General features: G+C 50.2%; 1 protein-coding gene across 2 annotated transcripts in view; it reads left to right on the forward strand.

Annotated features, from left to right (window-relative positions):
- The first annotated feature begins 11,621 nt into the window (after window positions 1–11,621).
- Window positions 11,622–26,719, forward strand: part of PIK3CD (phosphatidylinositol-4,5-bisphosphate 3-kinase catalytic subunit delta) — a 73,146-nt gene continuing 58,048 nt past the window's right edge. The window contains exons 1-2 of one of the 2 annotated variants that reach the window (XM_053577266.1): window positions 11,622–11,704; window positions 11,855–11,929. The gene's annotated coding sequence lies outside the window, so the exon portion shown is untranslated. Of the gene's footprint in view, window positions 11,705–11,854; window positions 11,930–23,447; window positions 23,467–26,719 lie in introns of those variants that run through there. The other variant, XM_053577267.1, reaches the window with a different exon arrangement.

Consider the following 26,719-nt stretch of genomic DNA (forward strand, 5'->3'; position numbering starts at 1 on the left):
AGGCTGGTCTCAAACCTCTGAGCTCAGGCAATCCACCTGCCTCAGCCTCCCAAGTGCTGGGATTATAGGTGTGAGCCACCATGCCTGGCCAATATATAAAAAAAAGTTTTTAAAAAAATTAATCGGCTCACGAGTTTGAGATAAGCCTGTGCAAAAGCAAAACCCCATCTCTACTAAAAATAGAAAAACTGAGGCAATAGAATCACTTGAGCCCAAGTTGGAGGTTGCCATGAGCTATGACTCCATGGCACCCTACCCAGGGCAACAGCTTGAGACTCTATCTCAAAAAAAAAAAAAAAAAATTAATTAGACTCTTTCCGTGCCACCATAATGGTGCACATGAATGTCCTGGTTGATGCTTTTAAGAGCAAACGCCAGGTCCTTATAAGGCAATGCTCCAAAGTCATTGTCTGGTTTCTAACTGTGATGATGAAGCAGGATTACATTGGCGAATTTGAAATCATCAATGCTCACAGAGCTGGGAAAATTGCTGTGAACCTCACAGGCAGGTTAAACAAGTGTGGAGCAATCAGCCTCAGATTTGATGTGCAACTCAAAGATCCAGAAAAATGGGAGAATAATCTGCTCCCATCCTATCTGTTTGGTTTCACTGTACTGACAACTTCAGCTGGCGTCATGGACCACGAAGAAACAAGAAGAAAACACACAGGAGGGAAAATCCTGGGATTCTGTTTCTGGGGATGTAATACTTTAAAAAAATCAGGCATAGTGGTGGGCACCTGTAGTCCCGGCTACTCCAGAGGCTGAGGCAGGAGGACCCTTCGAGCTGGAGTTTGAGGTTGTAGTGAGCTATGATCATAACTGCACTCCAGCCTGGGCAACAGAGTGAAACCCTGTGTCAAAAAAAGAAAAGAGAGTCTTTAAAAAACTTTCAGTATCTCAGATGAGTCAGATTAATTGCAGAGAGGGTGGCGAGCAGAGTGATGCCCAGAGCCTGTCAAAGTCAAGGGAAGGTTGAAAGACGCTGCTGTACTGGAGCTAAGGATGGAAGTGGGGCCACCAGCGGGGAGAGGGTCCTCAACTCAGCCACAGGAGCAAATGGAGGAGGGGGAGGGCCTGGGAAGGCCCCACGTGCTCCAAGCTGGAGCCTGGTGTCAGCCTGCTCCCGAGCTTCCTGGGAGACCCACGGGTGGGGCTGAGGCAGAGTCTGAGACACAGCCTGCGCCATGGGCAGGGGAGTCTTTTGTGAGAGGCGTGGGGTGGTGGATGCTGAACGTCTTGTTCACAGCTCCGTTGTGCCTGGGCCCCTCAAGAAGCCCATGTTTCACACTCAGCTCTGCCTTCCCTTGGTTCTTAGCATTAAGCCGAGACCCCCACTACTGCCCCTGCCTCCTGTGCTCTCCGCTCCCCTGCTCCCCAGCTCACCCCCAGCACCCCCCAGCTCAGCGCTGTGGCTCCCACACCTCGGCAGGCTTCAAACTTTGGACCCCCCTCCTCAGAGCACATCTTCCTTGGTACCTAGGCCCCACGGGACACTGAAGTGCCATTTAGAGGAGCACCTTGGGCTGAGCCACAGCCCTGGGCCTGGGTCCCTGTTCCTCGACCTGCTCTGAGCACTGGGTCAGCCAGATGCTCAAGGAGGTGGGGCCTCACTCCCATGGGGTCACCTCAGGAGCCTGCCCCGTGGGTGGGATTCAGTAAGAACGGGCCCCAAGAGCAGTGGTGACAAGCTGGTTCTGGACACCTCAAAATGTTTATGTGACCAGGAGCCCACACCCTAGGGGCAGTCCACTGCCTCGAAGTGGTTTCCCCTTAGTTCCTGGGCCTTGCCAAGCTGGGCGCTCAGTGCCACCCCATCCAGACAACCCTCCTGCACATGATTCCTTCGGGTCTCACACCATATGCCACCTTCTGGAGGGGCCTTCCCTGGGCACACCCTCATCTCACCCATCTTCATTCTCTTTGCAAGACTGTGTCAGGGGCATGAGCCCTACAGGGCAGGCCCTGGGGCGGCTCGGGGCCTTGAATGCTCCTGAAGGACCCCGATTCAGCCCAGATCACTGCCTGGGCACTCGCTGCCATTTCCCAAACTGGCTAAGCTCTCTACAGCCTATGGGTGCCCCCCGCCCCCTCCACATTGCTAACTCAATTTCAGTTTTTAATTCAGGCGCCACCTCCTCCAGGAAGCCCTCAATCGTTCCCATAGCACAGGCATTTCCCTCCAGTGATCCAGGACAGACGTTTCTTCACCTCTTGGTTCACTCTGAACATCACAAGGGCAGGGCCAGACTTCAGACAACTAACGCCTCATTCCTGCTGGGCAGGAGTGACTGGGAACTCAGTGAATGAAGACACACACATTCATTTAACAAAATTGGGAGCATGCTGGGTTTGGTGTTTTTTAAGGTAGCTTTTTTTTTTAATGTCTCACATGCCGAATATTTTCCCTTACCGTTGAATATTCTGCTACGTGATTTCTGATGATGCCACATTTTTTCATCTTCTGTATCATATTTTTTTTTTTTTTTTGTAGAGACAGAGTTTCACTTTATTGCCCTTGGTAGAGTGCCGTGGCGTCACACGGCTCACAGCAACCTCCAGCTCTTGGGCTTACGCGATTCTCTTGCCTCAGCCTCCTGAGTAGCTGGGACCACAGGCGCCACCACAACGCTCGGCTATTTTTTTGTTGCAGTTTGGCCGGGGCCGGGTTTGAACCCGCCACCCTCAGCATATGGGGCCGGCGCCCTACTCACTGAGCCACAGGCGCCGCCCTATCATAATTTTTTTTAAAACAATGATAGGGGTGGGTTGTGCCTTCAACCCCTTTGGCAAAATCAAAATGATAGCTAATAGCCTGTCTGGACAAGGCATCAACTTCTAGTCCCTTCTAGGTTGGACACCTGTTAATGCGTTAATGTTCTCTGATAGATACAAATTCCAAGGGAGGGTTTTTATGACAATAGGTTTCCTTCTGGAGAATCTGCCATTAATCAAATAAGGGAAATTCAGGAAAAGGCCCTCTGCACACTTGTGTTTAACAAATGCCTTCAGTTTGAAGTAATCATCATTCCACTGTGGCGTATTTTGGGATGTTATTTCCTGGATTCCATCTGCAACCACCTGCTGTTGGGTATTTAGGCTTAATTAAAGTTGGCAAGGCATGCTTAGCGACAGGCTCAGCTGCATGCAAGATGAGTTATAGGAAGGCCTGTGAGTGTGAGGGAAGCTCGAAACACTTTTATTGCACATTTTAAAGGTCTCCAGACCTGTGCCTGAGGGGTGGGTCCATCTCCCTGCACCAAAAGCCTAGGTGCGTGGATGGCGGAGTGGAGGGATTGAAGGCAGCAGTCAGTCCTGATACAGGAATCCCTCTGATGCAGTGGCTCACGCCCATAATCCCAGCTACTCAGAGGTAGAGGCAGGAGGATCACACAAGCCCAGGAGTTCAAGGCTGTAGTGGGTTACAATCATGCCTGTGAATAGCCACTACTCTCCAGCCTGGGCAGCATAGCAAGACCCCATCTCTCAACAAAATAAAATAAAATCCCTCTGAGTTGCTAGCATCTTGTAATAGAAACTAAAATTTCAGGACCCTCCAAATGTATTATGCTGAGGGGAAAGCAAAGCCCTGGAGATGAGAGTCAGGTTTGCAATTCCTGCTTCTTAGATGATAGGTTAACTCTCTTCCTCATTGTTCTTGTCCTGCAAAAGACTAGGAAAGGCCAGAGGCCAGGCCTCCTGCCCTTCATCACTGATCTTTGCTATAGATTAACAAAGACCTCAGACCAGGTGACACAAAATACCCTATGACCTTTACATCTTCAGTGTGGAATGTTAAATATCCTTTTCCCGGAAAAAAAAAAAGACCCCCACACCTAATCAGATTGCTTAAAGGATGCCTGAAGCCTAATATAGAAAGAAGTTGGAGGGTGGCGCCTGTGGCTCGGTGAGTAGGGCGCCGGCCCATATACTGAGGGTGGCGGGTTCGAACCTGACCCTGGCCAAACAGCAACAAGAAAAATAGCCAGGTGTTGTGGCAGGCGCCTGTAGTCCCAGCTACTTGGGAGAGAATCCAAGTCCAGGAGTTGGAGGTTGCTGTGAGCTGTGATGCCACAGCACTCTACCCAGGAGGATAGAGTAAGACTCTGTCTCTAAAAAAAAAAAAAAAAAAAGATGTTGGAATTCTGTTAAGCTTCCCTAAAGCTCATTTGTATAAATGATGTCAAACTTCTACCCTTCAGAACATAGATTCCAGTGTTCGGAATCTGTGTTTCTCAAGTGGCTGTCCTTAAACTTTGTGCTTGGGCTGGGCGAGGTGGCTTATACCTGTAATCCTGGCACACTGGGAGTTGAAGGCAGGAGGATTGCTTGAATTCAGGTGTTTGAGACCAGCCCGAGCAAGAACAAGACCTCTGTCTCTACAAAAAAAAATAGAAAAATTAGCCAGGCATGGTGATTAGTGCCTGTAGTCCCAGATGCTCAGGAGGCTGAGCCAGGAGGATTGCTGAAGACCAGGGGTTTGAGGTTACTGTAAGCTATGATGACACCACTGCACTCCAGCCAAGCCAACAGAGTGAGTCCTTGTCTCAAAAAACAAAACAGTGAACGAAAATAAAATCTTAAGGCTCCTCTGCCCAGTGGCTGACTGAATAGACCCCCTCTTAGCCAAGGCCATGAGAAAGGAGATCAGACAAGCCTCATCATGCCCCCACCCCACAAGAGATGTCCCTTGTGACTCAATAACAGGTCTAACACTATGCAAAACATACCTGCAGGTCCTCAATATACATAACAAACCACCTGAGTCTGGGCATATGTCCTGTAGTTTTTAATAGACTCTTATCTTAACTCAAGCATTCTTTTGTTGACTCCAGGTCTACTAGACAGAGCCTCTCTTTCAGCCAATTGTCAGCTAAAGAATCCTTAAACCCTCTTGTAACCTGCAGGCCCCTTCTTTGAGATGGCCTACCTTTTCGCTTCAAGCCAAGGTATACCTTCCACATACTGACTTACGACTTTACCTGTAACCTTGTCTTCCTGAAACGTATAAAACCAAACTGTAACCCCACCACAGCGAGTCCACTTGCTCAAGACCTCCTGGGTGTGGCTCTGGGTCCTGGTCCTCAAATTTGGCTCAGAACAAACCTCTTTAAAATTATTTTACACAGTATGACTTCTTTTCTGTTGACAAGATAAAAAAAAAATCAAAGTCTTTGTGCTTGAATAAACTCTTTTTAAACTAGATTCTGACCCTTTTGGTTATTTTAAGTTGACAATAGTTCAAGGGAAGACAGTTTGCATAGGGAGTGGAACTGACCATCACTCTGTCTGACCCCTCCTTGGTCATCAGCTTCCGCCAGTGCTTTCTGGTCCAGACCTCCTAGGACCTAGAAGGGCTTTTGCGCTGAGGGCTTTTGAAAATTGAAAGGGCCCAAAAATAAGCCTAGAAATTGAGGTCTTCCTTTTTTTTTTTTTCAATTTTTAGTATTCTTTTGATAATTTGCTTTTTTTATATTGTTTGGGATTCATCGAAGGTAAAGAATTAGGTTACACTGATTGCATTTGTTAGATTCCTCTTTTTATTTATTTATTTTTTTTTTTTTACTTTTTTTTTGTAGAGACAGAGTCTCACTGTACCGCCCTCCGGTAGAGTGCCGTGGCATCACACAGCTCACAGCAACCTCTAACTCTTGGTCTTACACGATTCTCTTGCCTCAGCCTCCCAAGTAGCTGGGACTACAGGCGCCCGCCACAACGCCCGGGCGCCATTTTTTTGTTGCAGTTTGGCGGGGGCTGGGTTTGAACCCGCCACCCTCGGCATATGGGGCCAGAACCCTACTCACTGAGCCACAGGTGTGAATTCTTTGAGGATTCTCCATACTTCCTTCCAAAAAGGTTGTATTAGTTTGCAGTCCCACCAGCAGTGTAAAAGTGTTCCCTTCTCTCCACACCCCCACCAACATATACAGATTTGAGACTTTCTGATGTGGGCCATTCTCAAATCAAGGTCCTTCTAAATTTGTCTTTCTCCCCCAAACCCCAACCCTGGACAAGTGGCATCTCACCCCACTTGGGCCCCCACACCTCACGAATTGCCTTCCTCACTCCATGCCAAGGCAAGGACTCCCTCCTTCCCACCCCTGCCCAGCACCCCAAGCACAGAGAGGGTCTCTCTCTCCTTTCCTTGTCTGACCAAGAAAGCTTCTTACCAAAAGAAACACAGTTGCCTTCTGTGTACCCCCCCACCTCATTAACTACTGCAGAAAAGACAACTCAAGAATGCACCCACACCTGCATGGATTTTTCCAGAAGATAAAGTCTGCCTCAGGTCTTATTGAGATTCCAAAGAGAATCATTTACAAATTAATTTCTGTCCCCCTGGTCCATTCATTCTCCCTCAAAATAATTTTCTACCCCTCAAAAGAATCATCTACATTCTCCATCTCCTCCTTCCCCACAGAAAGTTCTCTACCCCATTGGGGGGGTTGGGGTAATCCGTCTGTGAGTCTGCCCCCTCCCCAAGCATGTTAATACACTTGTATACCTGGCTGGCCATGGAGGCTCATGCCTGTAATCCTAGCACTTAGGAGGTTGAAGTGTGAGAATTGCTTGAGACCAGAAGTTCAGGAACAGGCTGGGCAATAGCAAGACCTCCTGTCTACAAATAAATAAAGAAAGAAAGAAAAATTAAAAAAATTAGCCAGGTATGATGGTGCATATACCTATAGTCCCAGCTACTCAGGAGGCTGAGGCTAGAGGATCCCTTGAGCTCAGCAGTCTGAGGTTGCTGTGAGTTATGATAACACCACTGTACTCTAGCTGTGGTAACAGAACAAGAGACCTTGTGTTTAAAAAAAAAAAATGGAAAGAAAGAAAGAAAAGAAAAGTAAAAGAAATACTATCTGGAGTTAGAAGGTTCAACTGAAGGTTTAGGGTAGCAAAGAGAGAGAAACTGACTCTATCAGCCTTGAAGGCTGGTCCCCTGACCTCTGCTTTCACATCTATCACTGTGGTGGAACTGTCCATGCTCCCAACCCAGGTCAGCCCTGCCTGTGTGCCTTGGCTCCCACCTGCCCTCCTACTCAAGGACCTGGATCCAGCAGGCCCCCCTCTCCTGCTGCTTCCTACCGTTTTCCCCTCTCCTAGATCATTCCCACCATGGGAAACAGGCCCTTTTCCCTCCTAACTTAAGATACCTTCCTCAAGAGAGACGTGTTCAGTACTATTCTTTCAGCTCTTCAGAGGGTTTGCAATTTTTCTTTTTGTTTTCTTTTTCTTTCTTTCTTTTCTTTTTTTTTGAGACAGAGCCTCAAGCTGTTGCACTGGGTAGAGTGCATGGCATCACAGCTCACAGCAACCTCCAACTCCTGTGTTCAAGTGATTCTCTTGCCTCAGCCTCCCAAGTAGCTGGGACTACAGGCACCCACCACAATGCCTGGCCATTTTTTGGTTGTAGCTGTCATTGTTGTTTGGCGGGCCCGGGCTGGATTTGAACCCACCAGTTCTGGTGTATATGGCTGGCGCCTTAGCTGCTTGAGCTACAAGCGCTGAGCCAGTTTTGAGATTTTTCAAAATACTATGTTGAGGGGGAGCTTTCTCTTTTTGCCTTCCTGGTCTTCCCTTCCTTAACAATTCAGTCCAATAGCCAGATGTGGTGGCAGGTGCCTGCAGTCCCAGCTGCTAGGGAGGCTGAGGCAGGAGAATCTCTTGAGCCCAGGAGTTGGAGGGTGCAGTGAACTATGATGATGCCACTGCACTCCAGCCTGGGCAACAGAGGGAGACCTTGTCTCTTAAAACAACAACAACAAAACACAAAACCCAAAAAATAACCTCCCCCATTGAGTCCAAAGGCACTGGGGGGAGGGACACGCCATGCAGGAGCTGCCCTGGGAGGCCATTTGTGGGTGTCTGTTAGACCCCAAATTAAGTGAGGCAGGAATCCACTCAGGAGGGTCACCTAGTGGGTGAGAGGGGTAAGGACTGGGCAGGGGTGGTGGGGCGGGAGTCCTTTGCAGGAGGGTGGGCATGGAGTGAGGAACACAATTTGTAGGATGTGGGACGCGCAAGTGGGGTGAGGAAGCCACCTGTCTGGGGGTCTGGCGGAGGTGACTAAGGCCCTAACCCCACTGTATTCTCCTCTGTGGCCCTCAACGCCTGGCCAGGGTGCTGAGCTTGTTTCTTGTTTATGTCTGTATTATCTCTGCCTCCTCCCCACACTTAGTCCTGGAGGGCAAGGACACTGGTCACCACTGCATGCCCAGGACATTCTTGGCATTTGATAAGGTGCTCAATGAGTAAGTGAAACCTGTTGTCCCTGTCTCTTGATGGTCTCACAACACAGCGAGACTGGGTGACACCTGTATGTGATGGCCAAGAGACAGAAGTGAGCCCTGCGTGGGGAGGGGGCTCTGCCTTGGCCACTGGGGGAAGAGGGACAACTTTCACCAAATCAGGAAAGAATCGCAAGCCAAGGACAGGTCTCAGTGGGCAGGGAATGAAGTTTGGGGCCAGGCGACACCCACGGGGCTTCCAGACCCAGCTCCACAGCCTCGGAAGAGGAGAGGAGAAGGCAAGAGGGTGACTGGGCTGCCCGGAGCACCAAGCCAAGTGGGGAAGCTCTGGAACAATCCACCGCTTGCAAGTGAGAAAGGCACAGGGCCTGGGCGGGTGGTGTACGCCTGTAGACCCAGCCACCAGGGAGGCGGAGGCAGGAATATCGCTGGAGCCCGGGAGTCTGCAGCCTGGGCGGAAGAGCGAGACCTTGTCTCAAAAAAAGAAAAAGAAAGAAAAAAAAGAGTGGGGGAAGAATAGGAAGTTTAGGGGAACACAAAATACAGTTTCAGCAAAATTCGGTTTGCTGAGTCAATACTCGCCCCCCCAGCAGCAGCCCAAGCAGCAGCACAGTGGGTCCTCTCGTTTCCCGGTCTCCGCAGGGAGCTGGCGGGAGAGTGAATCCCTCGTCCCACCCACGGCCGCGGAACCGCGGGGGACGCCATCGCGCCCGAGCCCAGCCCGGAGTGGCGGCCTCGGCCCCGTGCCGCCGCCAGGTGGCGCCCGTGCTCCCCGGAGCCCCAGGCGGGCGGGGAAGTCGAGGGCGCAGATGCCTGGCGGGCCGCGGGAGGGCTGGGGACACCCGGGCTCCTCCTCAGAGCCTCTGTCCCCGGGGCAGCCTCCTGCCCCATCCTGTCCTGTCAGGGTGGGAGCAGCACAGAGTATCCATCCACAGCTGGCCCCCAAGCCCCAGGAGACTGGAGATCATGCAGGGTGGCTGAGAGCATGAGCTACCCAGCGCCAGGTTCAAATCCCTGTCCTGCTCCTAATGCTGCTGACAGTCGGCATGGGACTTTGCCTGTCTGTCTCTGTCGTCTAACCTGTGAAATGGAGCTTAAGCCTGATCTCACAGGGTTGTTGTAATGATTAAATTGAGTGATGGTGATGGTGACAAGCACGTACTGAGTTCTCATTAAGGGCCAGTGTTGTTGCAAGCACTGTAAGTCTAGAAACTCATTATGATAGTCCGCTGTTATGCTGGAGTGGCTGGCACCAGAGGCTGACACTCCACAAGGGGAAGGAGGCCAGACTTCCCTTATGATGTCCACATCCCTGCTGGCCCCTGGGTGCTGCCCAAAGCAGGCAGAGAGAGGAGGGGGTCGCCTCTGAGGCTCAGGGCTGCAAGGCTCTTTCCTTTCCAGTTCTGCAGCCCGCGGACCAGGGTGAGGGGAGCAGAGACAGATGGTGGAAGAATAGCCCACCTGTCACTCAGAGAACAGGGCAGGAACCACTCAGGGAGCCAGCACCTCCTCTCCCGCCCCCATCTGGCTTCTTCTGTGGTCTAAGCAGCCCCTAGGAGCTTCTGGGAAAGGCACTCCTGTCATGGAGGGAGGATGTGGCCAGTGGTGGGTGAGTGATGGCCACAGCATGACACTGTGGTTTCAACCTCAGTGGGCAGCAACACCTTCCCTGGAATTGGTGAGCCAGGGAGCTGGGTCAGAGATGTACTGAGTTTGAGGGCTTCGTGGAATGCTGGGGGGATGCCCAGAGGCAACTGGAGGAACGGAGGTGGTGCTCACAATGTTGCCATGGGAGAGGCTTGGCACTGCAGCTCAGTGGTTAGGGCGCCGGCCACATACACAGGGCCTGGTGGGTTCCAACCCGGCCCAGGCCTGCTAAACAGCAATGACAATTACAACAAGAAATTTGCCAGGTGTTGTGGCGGGAACCTGTAGTCTCAGCTACTTGGGAGGCTGAGGCAAGAGAATCACTTAAGCCCAAGAGTTTGAGGTTGCTGTGAGCTGTGACACCACAGCACTCTCCTGAGGCTGACATAGTGAGACTCTGTCTCAAAAAAAAAAAGAAAGAAAGAAAATGGGAGGAGAAGCAGAGGGCAGACCCCACAATCATGGCTAGAAGTCAGCTGGGCAGGGAGGGTGATCCTCAGCCCTGCCCCCAAGGCCGCAGATGGCCTAGGGACCCTGGGCAGGGACAAGCTTGGTAGTGGGAACCAAGTGGGGAGTGTCCCCCAAGGTTCACCAGCTGCAGTCTGTCTGGCATGGGACAAGCAGGTAAGGAGGGCTTCATTACTCAGGTGGGGAGAAGCTGGGGTCCAAGTGAGGAGTGGTCTGGAGGGGCAGCTTTTAGAGGGCCACCTGAGTCCCACCTCTACCCTGGGGTCTCCTGCTCATCAGGCCTCTGAGGCAGGAAACTAGGCTGGGACTACCCACATCCTAGACCTGGGAGGGAAAGACGGTACTCATTTGATGTTTGGAGTCCCTCAGCCTCTGGGCCATTGAGGCTGTAATTAGCGGAGTTTGCCTTTGGGGCGGGGCAATGACCTCCCTCTGTGCTGTCAGCTAGGTGACTTCTCCTCCCACACTCCTTCTCTCTTTTTTTTTTTAGAGACAGTCTCACTTTATCGCCCTCAGTAGAGTGCTATGGTGTCACAGCTCACAGCCACCTCCAACTCCTAGGCTTAGGCAATTCTCTTGCCTCAGCCTCCTGAGTAGCTGGGACTACAGGCACTTGCCACAACACCTGGCTATTTTCTTGCTGCAGTTTGGCCGGACTGGGTTCGAACCCGCCACCCTCAGTATATGGGGCCAGCGTCCTACCCTCTGGGCCACAGGTGCCGCCCCTTTCTTCTCTTTTCTAACAGAGAGGCCAATACACCTGGTCCTCCCAGCTCACACATTCCAGGAAGCAGGGCCGCAAGAGACAGGCCTTCCACAGAGTGCCCTGCTTTCCTTTCTTACCATCAGCGTCTGATGTGCGGAGGAGGAGCCAGAAAGAACACTCCCTGCCCCCACCCACCGTGCACTCACAAGCCTAGAACAAAAAACACACCACAAATAGAAATCAAAGTCTGAGAAAGAATCAGGGAGCCATGACCCTGGCGTGGGAAAGGCTGTGTGGCCCGGGCCACTTCACTTCTCTGAATCTGTCTGCCCATCTGTAAAATGGGGTAGTCTCAACTTCGAAGAGCTCTGCGAGAAGGTGAGATAAGAGGCAAGACACAGGGTGCAGGTGCGATGTTGGCTCTAAAAATAAAGCGGGCTCCTTGCCGGACTCTCCCCTCGCCCCACCGCACCCCCTACAGTCAGGCGGGGACTGCCCCGACCACTTTCCTGTAAGGCTGCGGTGGAGGGGGCTGCCACGTTCTCCTGGGGAGCGTGGCCGCAGCCCTGCTCTCGGGCTCCACTTCCTGTTTTTCTCCTCAACAAATTTTGCACCATTACTCTTTCATGGGGTGAGCTGGGGAGTGGGAGGCGAATCAGAGGCCCGCTGGGAAGGGAGCCTGGGGGTCAAAGGCTGGGGAAAGGAGCCTGCCCCATGGGAGGAGCAGAGGGGTCCTTGGTTTCCCATCCTCACTCTGGAAATTACTGGCGTTTTTTCCTAGACTGGAGAAGGGACCTAGGTCTAGACTGATGGAGGCTGAACCTACCCGTCTCTGGTGAGACCAGCTGCTCTAAAGGTGAGTCCAGCACCCCCTGCTTCCCTGAGGCTGTCAGGCCTAAGCATGGGGGCCAGAGTCACTGGGTGTCAGGCTCCCACTAGAAGGATGTGAAGGAGCTGTTCCCACACTGGCTGGGTTGGGGACCTTTGTTCTTTCTCTTCCTTGGTTATGGCTCCCTGACCCTTTCTCAAGGCAACCTATGACTGTCTCCATTCAAGACTACATCATTCATTCATTTCTTCATTCAGCATTCTTATAGACTCACTTTAACACCCAGCATGGGCCAGACACAGGTGCTGGTCCAGATTCATGCAGAGTCCCTGCTTGCAGGGAGCAGTGGGCGAACAGGCAATCCAGATTGAGTAGACCAGGGACTGGAATAGCAGATGGAACAGCCCCAGGACAAGGGGCCCCCCCTGGGCCAGCTGGCCAGGCAGGTAACATCTGTGTGGGGCCCTAATTCTACCAAGGAATTAGGCAAAGAAAGGGTGTGTGTGTGTGTGCGTGTGTGCGTGTGCATATGTGCAGGGGAGGGCAAAAGGAAGGGCACTCCAGGCAAAGGGAATAGCACATGCAAAGGCCCAGAGTTAGACAGCAAGGCTGGGATGTTTTAGAGCTGCAAGTCCCCACTCAGGGGAGGTGACCCTGGAAGGCTGGCTGGGTTGGATCCGTTCAGATTATGGGTTGTCCATCTTGCACTCAAGTTGTAGCCTTACCTCACACCCCAGTACAGAGTTCCTAATCTGGCCTAAGATCAAAACCCAACTCCTATTAGTTCAAGAAGAAAAGGGAACTTTGTTTGTTTATTGAGAGACAGGGTCTTGCTCTGCCGCCCAGGCTGGAGTGCAGTGGCATGACTGTAGCTCACTATAACCTTGAACTCCTGGGCTCAAGGGATCCTCCTGCCTCACACTTCCTAGTAACTAGGACTACAGACATGCATCACCATACCTGGCTAATTATTTTTATGTTTTATAGAGACAAGATCTCACTATGTTGCCAAGGCTGGTCTCAACTCCTGATCTTGAGCAATCCCACCTTGGCCTTTCACACAGGTGTGAGCTACTGCACCCAGCCTGGCAAGGGAACATTGTAGCTCTCATGGGACCCAGGGTTGCAGAGACCTTGTGGACATTTTCACAGCACCCTCACCTGTTCCTGTTTACCCACCTGCATCACCCCAAGCTGATGCTTCCTGGATCCCTTCACCCAAAGAGAACAATTTCTGGTCCCAACCCACCTACCTGGGAAGAACTGGTCAGTCTGTGTTGGATCAAGGCCTCCCTTCTGGTCCCATCAGCTATGGCAGGTGTGTGCACTGAGCACCTGTCCTCATGACCTTATGTGGAAGGGTTACCAAAAAGGGGACTGGATAGACAGCCTGATGGCCTGAAAGCCCGTAGTGTCCACCTTGGTCCATTTCATTCTGGTCCTGCCCACCACACACACCCTGTTCAAGTCCTTTGACTTTTCCCAACTGTAATGTCTCCATTACTGTTGCCCTTGCCCAACCTGGTCCTGCCGTACCACCGTCAATCACAGACAGCTCTCCCTTGTCAGACGAGAGGTGACCCAAGTCATGTCGCACTGTTGCATCAGGTCTCTGTTCTCAGAGCCGCCATCTCTACTTGCTATTTATCCCTCTGTATTTCTTCGGTCTCTCTCTTTGGGGACTCCCCAGCCTTCCCCTCAATCGTGGACTTTGTAGTCGACTTACCGGACCTCTGGGGCAAAGATGCACAGTCTGAGTCGGAGCACACACCGTGGTATTCTAGATGGGTGAACTGAACATTAGAACAAGGTCTGGTGCCACGCGATGTGGCCACCCCAGGTGCTCCCCACCGAGAAGGGATCTCCTGCCTGGAGGCTCCCAGGCCCACTCTCCAGAGTTTCTTGGGAAGCTTCTCTAGGAGGGAACACAGCTCCATAGCAACTTGCTTCTTGATGATTTCAGCCTAGGACTCTTCCAAAAGGGTGAGATAGCATAATCTTCAATTTGCCAGACTTGGCTTCCTGGATTTTCAACTCTTATAAAATCTTAGTTGGTGACTCAGTGCCCATAGCTCAGCAGTTAGGGCAGTGGCCATATACACCGGAACTGGTGGGTTCAAACCTGGCTCCGGCCTGCTAAACAACAATGACAACTACAAAAATAAAAAAAAATTAGCTGGGCATTGTGGCAGATGCCTGTAGTCCCAGCTACTTGGAAGGCTGAGGCAAGAGAATTGCTTAAGCCCAAGAGTTTGAGCTATGAGCTATGACGCTGTGGCACTCTACCCAGGTGACATAAGGGGACTGTCTCAAAAATAAAAATAAAAACACCCTAGTTGGTTGCCTGTAAATTTTTATTTTATTTATTTATGTATTTATTTTTTATTTTTTTTGAGACAGAGTCTCAAGCTGTCACCCTGGGTAGAGTGCCGTATCGTCACAGCTCACAACAACCTCTAATTCTTGGGCTTAAGCAATTCTCTTGCCTCAGCCTCCCAAGTAGCGGGGACTACAGATGCTCACCACAACACCTGGCTTTGTTGCAGTTGTCATTATTCTTTAGCTGGCCTGGGCCAGGTTCGAACCTGCCAGCCTCAGTGTATGTGGCTGGTGCCATACAGGCGCCAAGCCTATTTTAGTTTTTTGAGATAAGGTCTCACTCTGTTGCCTGGGCTACAATGCAGAGCTCCCTGCAACCTCAGACTCCTGGGCTCAAGGAATCCTCTTGCCTCAGCCTCCTGAGTAGCTGGGACTACAGGCACCCACCACGACATCTAGCTAATTTTTCTATTTTTGTGTAGAGACAGGATCTTGCTATGTTGCCCAGACTGGTCTTTTTTTTTTTTTTTTGAGACAGAGTCTTACTTTGTCACGCTCGGTAGAGTGCCATGGTGTCATAGTTCATAGCAACCTCAAACTCTTGGGCTCAAGGGATCCTCTTGCCTCAGCCTCCCTAGTAGCTGGGCTAGTAGCTAGGACACCTGGCTAGTTTTTTCTATTTTTAGTAGAGACGGGGTCTTGCTCTTGCTCAGACTGGTCTTAAATTCCTGAGCTCAGGAAATTCACCCATCTCCACCTCCCAGAGTGTTAGGATTATAGGTGTGAGCCACTATGCCTGGCCTTCTGGGCTACTGGTTTACTCCCGGCCTCTTGGCCTCCAGGCCTCCAGCAATCCACCCACCTTTGCCTCCCAAAGTGCTAGGATTATAAGTGTGAGCCACCAGGCCCAGCTCACCTATAAATTTTATTTGGGATCCTGCCATTTACCAGTAATCAGTGCCATGAAATCTTGTCCAGGTGAATATTCAGCCTTAGACTGGGCCAGGCCCCAGAGCTTGGATTTCTTAGGAACAAGAGTAGTGGTTAGTTTCTTCTTTTAGCATATGGGTAAGAAGGGAAAATCAGTGTGGCTTAGAATAGAAGGGTTTTCCCAGGTGGCGCCTGTGGCTCAGTGAGCAGGGCACGGGCCCCATATACTGAGCGTGGCGGGTTCAAACCCAGCCCCGGCTGAACTGCAACTAAAAAATAGCCGGGCGTTGTGGCGGGCACCTGTAGTCCCAGCTGCTCGGGAGGCTGAGGCAGGAGAATCACCTAAGCCCAAGAGTTGGAGGTTGCTGTGAGTCCTGTGACATCATGGCACTCTACCGAAGGCAGTAAAGTGAGACTCTGTCTCTACAAAATAAAATAAAAAAGAAGGGTTTTCCTTAATTCTCTTGGAAAGCTACCCCTGCTTGACCTCATGCCACGTGACAGTGGGAAGCAGCATCATGTTCGTCTGGCAAGAGGAGGTGCTTGAGACGGACCAGCACCCATTGGTCATTCCTGTGTCTTCCCCTCAAATATTCCCATTCCAGCTGCCGTCCAAGATCAGGGAATTCTCATCGTCCCTCATTCTGCCACAATTCAGCCAGCTACTTACTTTCTTTGAAAAACTGTTTCTTCAGGGCGGCGCCTGTGGCTCAGTGAGTAGGGCGCCGGCCCCATATGCCAAGGGTGGTGGGTTCAGACTCAGCCCCGGCCAAACTGCAACAAAAAAATAGCCGGGCATTGTGGCGGGCGCCTGTAGTCCCAGCTGCTTGGGAGGCTGAGGCAAGAGAATCACGTAGGCCCAGGAGCTGGAGGTTGCTGTGAGCTGTGTGATGCCACGGCACTCTACTGAGGGCGGTACAGTGAGACTCTGTCTCTACAAAAAAAAAAAAAAAAAACTGTTTCTTCATATCGCACTTCAAGCCAATCTAATATCTGTATTAATTGAGAGTCTCACTATGTTGCCCTTGGTAGAGTGCTGTGGCGTCACAGCTCACTGCAACCTCAACTCTTGGACTTGAGAGATTCTCTTGCCTCAGCCTCCCAAGTAGCTGGGATTACAGGTGCCCACCACAACACCCGGCTATTTTTTGTTATTGTTGTTGTTGCTGTGGTTGTCATTGTTGTTTAGCAGGCCTGGGCTGTGTTTGAACCCTGGTGTATGTGGCTGGCGCCCTAACCACTAAGCTACAGGTGCTGAGCCATTTTGTGGGGGGGGCGGGAGGGTTCAAATAACAATAACAAACTTGAGAGTCTATATTGGGTTGACTATTGTTCCCCATGAAATTCACGATCGTCTATGAAATAAGGCCTTCATGGATGTGATTAGTCGAGATGGGGTCATGCTGAACTAGGGTGTCCTGATAAGAAGAGGGAGCTCAGCATGACAGTGCACTCCTGTAATCCCAGCTGCTTGGGAGGCTGAGGTGGGAGGATCCCTTGAGCCCAGGCTTGGTTTGAGGCCAGCCTGGACAACAGAGCAGACGCTCTTAAAATAAAAATAAGAGGAGAATTTGGACAAAGACACAGACACACAGGAAAAATGCCACTGGAAGACAGAGGCAGAGACTGGAATGATGCATGCACAAGCCTACAAAAGTCAAGGATTTCCAGCAGTGCCAGCAGCTGGGAGAAGGGCATGCATGGGTCTTCCCCTCAGAGCCCCCAGAAGGAACCAACCTGCTGACCCCTTGATTTCACACAGCCAGACTCGAGAGCTGGGAGGGAACAAATTTCTTCTGTTTTAAGACATCCGTTCGTGGTAATTTGTTACAGCTTCCCTGGGAAACACATTCAGAGTGGAGAATATGGGAGTCGGGCTTAAGGCTGCAGTAGGGTCACCAAAGGATAGGGATCAGGAGCTGGAAGGTCGCCTGGAACGTTTACTCTCCTCTCCGTCCCTCTCTTGTCCTCTGTGCACCTGCTCCGTGGTTCTCTCTCGACCTCTCTTTCTCTGCACGTCAGCTTCTGATTTCCTTAGTGCTTTGCAGAGGCACAAGAGCTTCCATGCGGAGCACCCAAGTTCTAGGCACCTGAAACACCACTAACTCTGCTCCTTTGGGTCTAATTCCCTATTCCTGGGGAAAATCACTGATTGGCTCACCTGAGGTTGGTCCAGTCAACTTGGGTAGGGTCAAGAGCGTGTTGGGCCAGCATTTCTGGCTGGAGACTGCAGGTGCAGCTGTGCGGTCATACCGTGGGGGGAAGACAGGATTTTTTTTTTTTGAGAGCAGGGGGGTGGGGGCACGTTCACAGAGTGCTATGCTGCCACCATCTCGCACATGCCTGGTTAGACTCCCGTTGGCTGAGGGTGTGTTTTGCTGTGCCAAGTGTATCCCAGAGGAGTCCTTCTCTGGAGTTCCCGTCCCTGTCCAGAGCCACCCCTGTTACTGAGCAGGCAGACACGGGAATGTCTGGCTACAATGCGCTGTGGTTGTACAGATGAAATAATTGCTCATCCAAGGTCCTGGTGTGAACAGCGGCAAGAGAGATTGGCTCTGACGTGGGCAGAGGAAACAAAGTTTCACATTTTTGCATTTTTACTACACCTTTAACAAAATGTGAATGGTGAGGAAAAAAATGGAAAGAAAGACATCTAGCCCTCTGCCCCCAAGTTTTACTGCCCCACACGCCCTCCTACGAAGCCTGTGTGCTTAGGCCCGTGTGCTTCGGCAATGCGCAGCTGTGACTGGGCAGAGGTGATTCTGCATTGCACGTTTTCCACCTGTTGACACAATCATTTCCCAGGATGCTCTGGGGCTTCGGAATTGCCACCACCGTTGGCTACTGACCGTTGGGTTAAGTGGCTGGACAGTGCCTTTCCCTGGACAGTTCTCGTTGAGGGCGGAAAGTGGAAGGCTGGGCCTGCGCGTGGTGATGTGACACGTCTTCTTCCTCCCATTTGTGGTTCATGGGCCAATGTCATGCTATTATTTATACAGTAAGGTGTACACTTTCCCCTCCATGCTGACTTCAGGTTGTAAAGGCTCCCGGGGGGGCCGACCCTCGCAGCTCAGGGCTCAGGTGGGTGGAGCTCCCAAACCCCAGCTGTAAGGTGGTGACTTTGGTGAGTTATCCATGGCATTGCCTCGGTTCCTTAATTCGTAAATGGGGATGATAACAGCACCCCACACACAGTTACTTGAGACTGAAACTGGATAATGTATGAAAAGGCCACATGCTGATTGCTCCATGATCTTTCTGCCTTGTTTTTCATTTCATTGTGTAACCAAAACCTTTCCCATGAGACCACATCTTTATAATAATCATGTTGCTGGTTGCATAATAATCTATAGAAGAAATGAGGGTATATGAGCTCCCTGTAGCTACTACAACAAATCGCCACAATTGAAACAAGCCCCAGGAGGGTGGGCAGCACGCTGTCTTCAGAAGCCCCCTCAGAAGGCTCCAGGGGAGGTTCTTCCTTTCTCTCCCAGCTCCTGGTGACTCCAGGTGCTTCTTGGCTCGTGGCAACATCATTCTGTGGGAGAATAAAATGTGGCACCACCACCCCCAATATATTTCTTTGCATCTTTTGAGATGACTACTTAGAGAAAATGCAGACACAGGAATAGCTCTGAAAAGCTGTCCTTTTGTAAAAAATTTACATTTACAGAAGAAGGCTATGTTAGTAAACAGCAGGTGCAAACAGAGGCTTTTTCTGAAGTCCTCTTATCTGCCTAGGAAGGAGAGTTTCACAGGGAAGAGACTGGAATTACAACTGGCCTAGACAGATTGCCACGGGCTGCCACTCATCCTTCTGAGGATTACCTGAGAAAGTTTATCTGCATAACAAGACAAACTTTCTAGTATATATTTTTTTTTTCTTGAGACGGGATCTCACTCTGTTGCCCTGGGTAGGGTGCCATAGCGTCCTAGCTCACAGCAACCTCAAACTCTTAGGCTCAAGCGATGCTCTTGCCTCAGCCTCTCAAGTAACTGGGATAACAGGTGCCCACCATGACGTGTAGCTATTTTTTTTTTTTTTTTTGTAGAGACAGAGTCTCACTTTATGGCCCTCGGGTAGAGTGCTGTGGCCTCACACAGCTCACAGCAACCTCCAACTCCTGGGCTTAAGCGATTCTCTTGCCTCAGCCTCCCAAGTAGCTGGGACCACAGGCGCCTGCCACAACGCCCGGCTATTTTTTGGTTGCAGTTTGGCCTGGGCCGGGTTTGAACCCGCCACCCTCGGTATATGGGGCCGGCGCCTTACCGACTGAGCCAGAGGCGCCACCCATGACGTGTAGCTATTTTTTTAGAGACGGGTTCTTGCTCTTGCTCAGGCTGGTCTCAAAATCCTGAGGTCAAGCAGTCTGCCCGCCTCTGGCTCCCAGAGTACTAGGATTACAGGCATGAGCCACCAGACCCAGACTGTTTCTAGTATTATTTTATTTTATTTTGCAATGGGGTCTTGCTCTGTTGCTCAGGCTGGAGTGCAGTGGCACAGTAATAGCTCACAGCAATCTCCAACTCCTGGACCCCAGTGATCCTCTTGCCTCAGCCTCCCAAGAAGCTTAGACTACAGGCTCCCACCACAACGCCTGGCTATTTTTTGGTTGCAGCCATCGTTGTTGTTTGGTGGGCCTGGGCTGGATTCAAACCCGCCAGCTCAGGTGTATGTGGCTGGCGCCTTAGCCACTTAAACCACAGGTGCTGAGCCCTAACTCTTTTATTGTAGAGTTGGGGTCTCACTATGTTGCTCAGGCTGGTCTCAAACTCCTAGCCTCAAAGGATCCTCCCACCTCGGCCTCCCAAAGTTTTCAGATTACAGGCCTGTACCACTGTGCCCAGCCTTTTTAAGTTTGTATTTTAAAGATAGTTCAAGCAATCCTCCTGCCTCAGCCTCCTCCTGAGTAGCTAGGTCTACAGTATAGGCACGAGCCCAGCTCCCACACAGCTTTTTATTTGCAGTGTACCCTTCCATAGCTTGTCCCCACCACCTCCTGGCAGAAGCCTCAACCCTTATTCTGATGCTATAAAAACCCCAATCATCTGGTCTTTCTTGGTGTCCTATTTTATAAGACTCTGTGTGTATGTGTGTGATATGTTTGTATGCCTCTTCTCCTGTTAATCTGTCTACTGTCAGCTTATTTCACTGACTCAAACATGGAAATTTCAGAGGACACAGAGAGAGTCTTCTTTCTCCCGGACACTCCCATCTCTGCCTCCTTCTTTACACGGCCTTCTCTGCCATGTCTGTATCTTCTATCTTAAATCTACCTCTGCCTTTCTCTCCTTTTCTTTTTCTTTTTCTTTTTTGTGTGTGGGGGGAGGGGGGAGGCCAGGGCCTCATTCTTTCGCCTGGGCTAGAGAGTAGCACCAGCCTAGCTCACAGCAACCTCAAACTCCTGGATTCAACCGATCCTCTTGCCTCAGCCTCCCACACAGCTGAGACTACAAGTGTCCATCACAATGCCCCACTAATTTTTCATTTCTTTGTGGAGATGGAGTTTCGCTTTGTTGTTCAGGCTGATCTTTAGCTTCTGGCCTCAAATCATCCTCCTGCCTCAGCCTCCCAAAGTAATGGGATTACAGGCATGAGCCACTGTGCTCAGCCAGCCTTTCTCTTATAAGGACACTTGTCATTGGATAAAGGACTCACCCAGATAATTAAGGATGATCTAATCTCAAGATCTTTCACTTAATTATATGTGCAAAGACCCTTTTTTCCAAATGAGATTCCAAGTAAGGCTCATAGTTTTTAGGGATTAGAACGTGGACAATATCTTTGGTGGCCATCATTCAGCCCACTCGCGGTGGAAGATGGCTCTCCTCTCCCTAAACTTCCCTCCTCTCCTGCCCTTGCACTTTTTCATTCTTATTTTCCTATCTGGGGGAAATGTAGCCAGCTGTATCCCTCCTCATAGAGGACGTGGGGATGATCCTCAGAATAGGTGCTATTTGTGATAGGGGGACACCCAGGGGGGCTATTTCTCTAGACCAGTGTTTTCCAACCTTTTTATCTCATGGCACAATTGAACCTATAGTTAGACTTCCACAGCACACTTAAATTATGTTGATTAAAAAAAAAAGAGTAAAAAAAATGCTTTGAACTTCTTAAAAAAATAATTTAATTAATGATCTTTAAAAATTTTTGTGGCCTACCTAAGATCCTCTCGGCATGCCAGTTGAAAATCACTGATGTGGGATGTTATTCAGAGCAGGGGGCAAAGTGTGTGGAGGGAAGGGGGGAGGAGCAGGGCCCTCTGAGGGGGAGGACCTATTTACAAAGCTTTTACTTGTCTCCAAACCACTTTCACTAAAACATCTATTTTTAGCCTCAGAACGATTCTGAAGTTGAAGTAACAAACCTCATTTTACAGAGAAGGAAACAGACCCAGGGGTTGTGGGGGAAGGGCTGGGTCTCAGGGTCCCCAGAAGATGGGGCTCAAACCTCTCCTCACCCCAAAGACAGAACATCCAGGGTAGGTAGAGGAGACAGATGAGGCTTTGCTCTCTGATTTGCGCACCTCCCTCTTCCGTGATTCCACCTACCCACCCCCCCACTACTGTATTCCAGAGGTAAGGTAGTGTCTGCTTTCTGTACTCCCAGCCATTCTGCACCACATTGTATTACCAGATTTTTTTTTTTTGGAGACAGAACCTCAAGCTGTCACCCTGGGTAAACTGCTGTGGCATCACAATTCACAGCAACCTCCAACTCCTGGGCTCAAGCGATTCTCCTGCCTCCGCCTTCCAAGTAGCTGGGACTACAGGTGCCTGCCGCAACGCCTGGCTATTTTTTTGTTGCAGCCATCATTGTTGTTTGACGGGCCCAGGCTGGATTCGAACCCACCAGCTCAGGTGTACGTGGCTGGCGCCTTAACCGCTTGAGCCACAGGCGCCGAGCCATGTTACTAGATTTTTAACATGATGCCCTGTCTGCCCCTGCCTGCAGATGTGCAGGCCTCACTCTCCCCAAACCATTATATTCAAATATTTCTTTTCACCTAATAACCTTCACATTTTAGAATAGTTTTAGATTTGCCAAGAAGTGGCACAGATAGTACAGAGTTTTCACATACCCCACACCCAGTGTCCCCATTGCTAACATTGTACATTGCTATGGCACTTTTGTCTCAACTACTGAGCCAAGATGATCCCATCATGTTTCATAGGATTCAGAACTAAAAGTCCATACTTGGCCTTCCTGTGGCTCACACCTGTAATCCTAGCACTTTGGGAGGCTGAGGCAGGGGGATCGCTTGAGGCCAGGAGTATGAGCCCAGCCTGAGCAACACAGCAAAACCTAGTCTCTGCAAAAAACAGAAAAACTAGCCAGGAGTGGTGGCGCACACCTGTAGTCCCAGCTACTGGGCAGGCTGAGGCAGGAGGACGAATTAAGCCCAGGAGCTCGAGATTGCAGTGAGCTGTGATGGTGCCATGGCACTCTAGCTTGGGCGATAGAGACCTTGTCTCAAAAAAAAAGTCCACATATCTGTCCTTCAGAGTACTTTGGTTTCTACCTAACATCCTTTTCCTGATCTAGGATCTGATCCAGGACACCCTGTGACATTTAGTTGTCACATGTCCTTGGTTGAGGCTATTTCTCAGACTTCGCTTGTTTTTGATAATCTTGACAGTTTTGAGGAGTGTCGGTCAAGTATTTTATAGAATGTCCCTCAATTATTATTTTTTTTTTTTGTCATGATCAGACTAGGTTCTTGGGAGGAAACCCACAAAGGTAAAGTACCATTCTCATCGCATCCTATCAAATGTGCATGCTCTCAACACTCTCAACATAACATTGCTGTTGTCATTAGTTTCAGTCACCTGGCTAACGTAGTGTTTTCCAGGTGTCTCCACCGACATAAAGTTACGTTCTGCTTTCCTGCCCCCTTCTACGCTGTACTTTTTGGAAGGAAGTCACTAGGTGCAGGCTCCACCTCCTCGAAGGCAAAGTATAAATTATTTGGAATCCTTCTGCAGAGGAGACCTGTGTGTCCTCCCTCATCTATTTGTTTAGGCAATCACTTAGTTATATCCGTGCAGATGCGTGGGTATTAATTTTATACCTCGAGTTATCATCCAATGTTACTTCATTTGTTTTGTTGCCCAGATCGTTCCAGCTTTGGCCACTGGAAGTTTTTCCAGTTCATCTCTGTGACCGCGGACACATCCCGTCCTGACTGTTGGTCTCGGAGCACACCTCTGCTTTCTGGCACTGTAAGATGCTCCCGGCTCGTCTTCTCTACTACTTGCCCTAATCTAGGGATCAGCCACTTCTCCAAGGAGCCAGAGTTCCTTTTATTAAGGAGGTTGGTATCGGAAAGCAAGATCCAGAGGCCAGGCCTGTTCTTCTTGCTTCTAGGCCTTTTTTTTTGACCAAGCAAGGAGGTGTGTGTCTACTGTAGAGTTTTTCACATGTAAATCAGTCCACCACTCCCTATGGAGATCCAGAACCTTTGCTCTGCTGCTCAGCACTCTTGGCCACATCCCAAACCCTCAGCTGCCTGCTCCACCATCCTGCTTGCTGTTTGCACCCCACCCCTGCCGCCTGGCTGTCCCCCTTGCTGCTCTGGGCTCCTCCCTCCACCTGGGCTGCTCTGCCTTTAGACCCCCACATCACCCCTCCTTCCCCTCCTCTTATCGCTCTGCTCAGAGGTCATGACCTCTGAGAGGCCCTCCCCACTCTGTAGTTCCCCCTTCCAAGTTCCTCCCCTCCTAACCTGTCTCAGATTTCCTTGCAGCCCTTCCTACTTCATGACACTGTATCTTATTGATTTCTTTATAGTTTCTCTTTCCAATGGAGTAAGGTGGGGGGCGGGGGAGGCAGGCCTTGGCTACAGTGCGTGTGCCCAGAGCCTACTACTATATCCGGTACAGCGGTGCACAGTAGCATGTGCCGTGCCCGCCGTGTGCCTGCCGAATGAGTCAGTATTGCCAAGCCTGGGTCGCCCCTGGTATACAGCAGGCGTGGGGTTGAATCCAGCCTCCTGACCCCGAACGCTGCTGCTCCTTCCACTTCCCCCAATCCCTTCCACAAACTCACCCACACCCTAGACTAGGAAGAGCATGACAGGAATTTTTCTTTTTTCTCTGAGATAATCTTGCTCTGTCACCCAGGCTAGAGTGCCCTGGCAACAGCCTAGCTCACGGCAACCTCAAACTCCTGGCTCAAGTGATCCTCAAGTCTCCACCTCCCAAGTAGCTGGGACTACAGGCACCGGCCACAATGCCTGGTTAATTTTTCTACTTTTATTTTATTTTTTTTTTTGTAGAGACAGAGTCTCACTGTACCGCCCTCTGGTAGAGTGCCGTGGCGTCACACGGCTCACAGCAACCTCTAACTCTTGGGCTTACGTGATTCTCTTGCCTCAGCCTCCCGAGCAGCTGAGACTACAGGCGCCCGCCACAACGCCCGGCTATTTTTTTGTTGCAGTTTGGCCGGGGCTGGGTTTGAACCCGCCACCCTCGGCATATGGGGCCGGCGCCCTACTCACTGAGCCACAGGCGCCGCCCTAATTTTTCTACTTTTAGTAGAGACAGGGTCTCGCTCTTGCTCAGGTTGGTCTTGAACTCCTGAGCTCAAGCAATCCACCTGCCTTGGCTTCCCAGAGTCCTAGGATTACAGGTGTGTGCCACTGCACCCCTCCACTTTATAGGATTTTTTTTTTAAAGGTACTCAAATGTCAATTTTTTTGTTTCTCTACACACACACTTATTTACTACTACAAAGAACATACAACACATCAAAGCTTCCTTTCATTGCAATTTTTGAAAACCAGAAAAATCTAATCAATTAAGCTCTAGCCAACTGCCAAATGTTTCCTTCACATTCTTTTCCCACAAGTTACTTTGCTGCAAATTCTTTATCCTGCAGACTTCAGGCTTCTGAAACTCATGGGAATACTTGAGACTTATTGGTGATTCTTCAGGTCAAATCAAGTAGTAGAGCTAAAGTATACTGGTTATTCACATACATGCAAACTACACTGATCCTTCTTCAGTTACCGGTATTGAAGTAATAAGGAAAAGATACAAGAAAAACCCTTACAGAACTCATGATAGGTTATCAGAATTACTGGTATACATCTGATATGTAGCAAGCTCTCGACTTGCTGAATAAACGTACCAGCAAAGCCCAAAACTACAAGAATGTTTTTGGTGAAATTGGGTCAGTGTCATCACTTCCTATTCTAGCATTTTCACAAGGATCCCAATTGTGGGACACGCAGTAACTGCGGTGACATTCGAATGGTTGACTGTCGTCATTCTGAATTCCCTTACGTCCAGTGTCTTTCAGTCGTGTTCCAAGTGGAGAAAACTTGTTGATTAAAATATATCTCCGTCTGGCCAGCCTTTCTCTCTGCACAGATAACAGCGTCAGCACTCCTCTCCTCTTTCCAAGAGGCCGGCCGCCTCGAATATCCTGGAAGATGCTTTCGCTATCCTGTTGCTGGGTAAAACCTTCTGGTAGAGAGGGAGGGAGATCAGTGCCCAGGTTGAGAGACAGTTTACTAAGGTTCTTTCTTAACGTTTCTGAGAAGCCATGTGAGGACTCTGAAACATCTTGTGAATCTTCCTCAGTGATCATTTATGAAGACTCTGGGGTCAAGGTTGGGTCAAGTGTTTGTAATGGATCCATTGCAGCCTCCGCTAAGCTGTTAGCTCTTCCAGGACCTGTGAGTCTCTGCAGAAGTACGAGGCAGCCTCCGCAGCCGAGAACAAACCCGGAAACCAGAAAGCCAACAACTCCATTATAGGATTTTTTAAAAGTTGGCTATGCAGCTGGGCACGGTGGCTCATGCCTATAATCCCAGCATGCTGGGAGGCTGAGGCAGGTGGATTGCTTGATCTCAGGAGTTCAACATCAACCCCATCTCTACTAAAAATGGAAAAACTGAGGCAAGATGATAGCTTGAGCCAAGAGCTTAAGGTTGCTGTGAGCTATGACACCATGGCACTCTTCTCAGGGTGCCACAGCGAGACTCTGTCCACCTCCCTGCAAAAAGAAAAGAAGTCAACTACTGTTTCTTGAACTTTGTATCAGGGATAGAACTATGGATTCACTGAATCTTCCCTCAGCCCCAGGTCAGGGGTGTGTTATTGTCCACCTATGCCAGATAAGGAGGCTGAGGCAGAAATGACTTCCCAAGGTTTTAAAGCTGGCAGGTGGTGGGGTAGCTTGGGTTTTGAGTGTATATGTTTTACAAAAAAAAAAACAAAAAACAAAAAAACAACTCAATTTCTATGGAGCCCCCATCCAGCTGGGCCCAGGGAGCACAATCTCTATCAGTTCATCCTGTGCCAGGGGCCTGGGTCTCCTGGGCCATCTCTGAGTTGCCTGGGTCTTTTCCAAACCGTCAGTGTAGCTCTGGCCTGGAATCAAGTGTAGGGCACTTTCCCTCCACCTCCCACCCCACTAGTCACTCTCCAGTCCTCAGCCTGGGGACGGGGGCTCCTTTTCCTCAGGCTCTCCTACACTCTGAGCCTGAATGCTCACAAGTCAGACTTTCGGAAATGGAATCTGACCTTGGCCTTGTTCGCCAACCATCTGCTCTGCTCTTT

The sequence above is a fragment of the Nycticebus coucang genome, chromosome 22 (assembly GCF_027406575.1).
Source record: "Nycticebus coucang isolate mNycCou1 chromosome 22, mNycCou1.pri, whole genome shotgun sequence".
NCBI lineage: Eukaryota > Metazoa > Chordata > Mammalia > Primates > Lorisidae > Nycticebus > Nycticebus coucang.